Raw genomic sequence first — 4402 nt, 5'->3', positions numbered from 1 at the left:
AAAATGGAAAATAAAAAAAATATTTTGGTTGGAATCTCGATATACTTAGAAAAAACTATTTTAATATAATTTTCAAATGTGCGAAATTTAAGACGGGGTGAGATAGAATGAGATGGAATGGGAAGGGTAGAGAATAATCAGCTATATTAAAATTTTAGAATTATGGCTTCATAATCTTAACTGGGGAATTAATATTAGGTTAAATTATATTTTCAAGAGTCTAATATAATTTGATATGTTAAATATAAATCATGGAATCATACATGAGCTACTTTTTGGAATGTTATATTTTCCTTATTGTTCCAGACAAGTTGGTGCCTCTTAAATGCTTTACCATAATTTTTCAAATAGAACATACCTTTGACTTTGTCTAACTAGTCAGTTCATAAAAATCTCACCAAGAGTATCGATTTTTTATTCATAATCTTGCTTTTGAACATATTTTATCTTTATTTTCTATTAAAATGGGCCAAATTTAATGAATTGTTAAATCGACGAGCATATTAATTATTTATAAGGAAAAATTCGAGGAATAATGTATTGTATAATATTAATTAATAATGTGATAAATGTTAAATAGGAGAGAATTAAACGAAGTAACTTTTCTTTGACAAAATTTGGAAAAAGGAGGAGGTGAGAAGGGGGGGGGGGGTAAAAATAATTTAAAAAAAGGAATTAAAATAAATAATGTAGATATTCAAATATAATAATGAACTTTGCCAATACTCTTTCTAATGTTTTGGGTTGATAAAATATTTACACATTCATTTACAAATTATCGATGGAACATTTTCTACTAATCTGATATTCATAAGTGAAGTTATAGATATCATGTTTATAATCGTTTGCAAAATTTTTTTAAAAAATATTTGTACAAAAATAAGTTGCAAAATATTATTTATTAAAATCTCTTGATTCTTTTTTCCTTTGTTTGGTAGTTTTTCCAGGTAAATTATATGATAATTTATATATTAATTTTAGGTAAACCATATTTATTAAATAAAATAATTCTAAAAAAGAAGTGGAAAATAAAAATTTGGTATTACTTTATAACCGAAATATCTTAGAATAAAGACTTTTACAAAATAGGATGGATTTATACCATTAAATATTCTTCATCAAAGGTATGTTTAAATTATTATATTTCTGATAAAAATTTAAAAACCAGCTTATATAATATCTTTTTTAAATATTTTATTAAAGTATTTATTATAATATTTAAAAAATAACGAATTGAAATATTTACAAAAAAAATATATATAATAATTATTAACTACGGAAATACTAAGATAAAAAAAATTCTACAATTAATTATAATCCCAAAACGACAGCCTAGGCATATCTAAAAATTTCAATTTGAATTTTTTACCTATAAAAAATATCATGGTCTATTTTGTAAAGTGGCGTTTGATTTTAAGGCCTAGGGTTTTTAGAAATTTAAAAATAATTGGGATAGAATGGTCATTTGTTTATGTTACTATAGGGCTAAAAAATAAATTTAATCTGATTATTATATTTGTTGATTTTTTTTTGTTTCGATCAAAATAAGAAGATTATGAGCTTATATTTGAAGGGAATGACAACTTGCATAATTATAATCTCAGGTAAAATTTTTCCGGACTCCTGATTGTAGCTATGCCATCTGGTCTTAGGCTGCCCTCAGACGACAGGTTAGATGATTCTATGGTATTTGAAACGTGAGAAACTGTTAAAGCTCTATTTATTATGGTTAATAACTGCGTGCAATTGTGCCTTCCCTGAATGTAAAGAGAGTTGAGACTAGAGATCTGTAAAACCCGGTTCGGCCCATTTTTAAAAAATAATTATGGTTCGAGCACGGTCGGGCATAATATTTTATAAAAAATTCGGGCCGGGCAAGGTCGAGTTTAAAATTTTAAATAAGATATCATTAAATTTGATGAAACAAATTGATATTTAATATTCTTGCAAGAAACAAGGCGTTAATATTTTTTATTTGTAGAATTTTTTTTTACAATAAAAAAAATTAAATTTTTCTATATATAAATAAATTCGTACCGGGCCTGGCCGGGTAGACAAATAATCTTTATTTTTATTTCGGGTCGGGCTTTTCAGACAAATAAAAAAATTATCGTTTGAGATAGGGCGGGCAGGATAAATTTTTCAAAAAAAATTAGGCTGAGCAGAATTTGAGAAATTAGTCCTGATACAAATCTCTACCGTGCCTAATATTTAAAAAAAAATCAGGGACAGGCTTAAATCTTAAAATATATTATCAGAATTTTGTGAAATAAATTAATATATTTTAAAATTTTTGCAAGAAACAAGGCGCCAATATATTTTATCTGTTAAAAAAATATTAAATTTTCTAGTAAATTTAGACAGGGCCGGGCGGAAAAATAAAATTTTATTTCGTGACGGGTCGGGACATAAATAGTAAATTTGTTAGGAATCTGGCTGGTCGAACAAATATGAAAAGGTTTTGGGCCGAGAGGGTTTGAAAAATTAGGCCCGATGTAGATGCCTAGTTTACACCTTGTCTTCCCTTGGAGTCTACCAACCTATTGCATTTAACAAAAGTATGAGGTTGAGTAATGCCCCAACCAACCCCAGTGTCAACTCTTAACTATTATCTAATAAGGGATTACCAAGATAACGATTAAGTAGTGCTTCTAGCCATTTATGCCCTCCGATTTTTCAATCTATAAAGAAGCTGTATATATTTCATAGGTGGGTTAATAAATGTCTTTATCTATGATAAGTGTATATAGGGTTTCTAATGCTATGGTTAGGTGAAATAAAGCATTGTGGGCAAAATAGTTTTCCAAATTTGATAGCTTGTCCAATAAACGATCAGAAAGGGGATATGAATCCTGATATATTTGAATTTTTAGGGAGATAAGAACGAGGAATTATTTAATGATTTAAAGGGGGAAGAAGTCGAGACCTCTAAATTTGGTGGTAATTTAAAAGTGATCAATTTAAATTTGCTAATTCTATGTTTAAAATTTAACCAATGAAGGTTTTGAATATGTTATTAATTATTTTGATTTAAATTTCGAAATAATGCTGAATTTCGAAATATTCGTAAATATTTTGGGATATATAAACATTTTCTAAATATAGGATTGATGCGTCAGGAATTTAGGTAAAAATGTTTTCCAGGTTGTAAAAAATAGGGAAATTTTATTTAGGAATTCTTCGACATTTTAATGTCTAAGGAGAGGGCCTAGAGTTAATTTATTGGAATTGAAGGTCTAAATTTTAAAATAATATTTTAAGTCAGCTACCAAATTATGGATTAAAATTCAAAGCAGAATAGGTTCCCAAGGAATCAAGGATTTTAAATGGAACTTAAGGGAAATGATCCCATATGATGAATCGATAAATTTAGCGTAGCAAGGAAAATTTCATATAAATGACCTTTAGGAAGGTATTACATTTCAAGATATTAAAGTCGGTTTTAAAACCCAATCTGTTTATCAAGGGGTCTAAAATTGTGTAAATTCAAAAAAAAACTTCCCCCACCTCCCACTTCCACAGTGTAAAAGTTAGCGAGCTTGTCCTTATTAACTATTTAATTTTGGGCAGTTGCGTTCACGCGTTATTTACTATGTAAGTTTACCAGGACCCGGAGAGAACAAGACTGAACCGTTATACCGGCATGAACCTTTATAATTTCTTTAAAACTTAGTCATGAACTAGCCTTTATATATAATTTAAAGGAACGAAACAATTAACCAAGAACCAAACGTCATATATCTATTCTAAAAAAATCTATTTTTTTTATAAATTGGAATATTTGTTATTTAACTAACTCAGGGGCGTACTGGCCATATGACCCGGTGGGCATTTTGCCCACGAGGTTGCAAGAAAATGTCGATTTTTGAGGCCGATCAGAGGAAAATATCAAAATAGAGGCCGATTACAAAAAAATTATTATTATGTTCACATTATTTTCTCTTATCATTTATTTATTTTTAATAATATCTCTATGATTTGAATATCACATTCCTTGAGAATTGTCATGTCGTTTACTACATTTTAATTCATAATATATCAAAAACGTCGCTTGACGCTACACATTATTACCAAGTTCTTTTCTTTGTTTTTTTTTCAAATGAAGTGAAAATGCTTCCGTTTGAGTAGAGTGAAAGCTAAGTTTTGATTAATTTATTATATTATATTTTTATACATTGATTTATTAGAAATAATATAGCCAAACTTGTTCTTAATTAATTGAAATCAAATAAAATCCAGGTCGGAATCAGATAAAAAGATGGATGCTTGGGTAAAATAGAATAATTCATCTGGCCAAAATAAGTTGAAGGCTGTAAAAAATAGATGAGATACACGTGAAAAAACCCTTAGATAGATATATGGTAAAGAGAGCTTGCTCCCAATAACGATAAATGCACTTCGA

The sequence above is a fragment of the Gordionus sp. m RMFG-2023 genome, chromosome 1 (genome assembly GCF_954871325.1).
Source record: "Gordionus sp. m RMFG-2023 chromosome 1, tfGorSpeb1-WG-v2, whole genome shotgun sequence".
NCBI classification, from domain to species: domain Eukaryota; kingdom Metazoa; phylum Nematomorpha; class Gordioida; order Chordodea; family Parachordodidae; genus Gordionus; species Gordionus sp. m RMFG-2023.
This window is presented reverse-complemented; position numbering follows the sequence as displayed.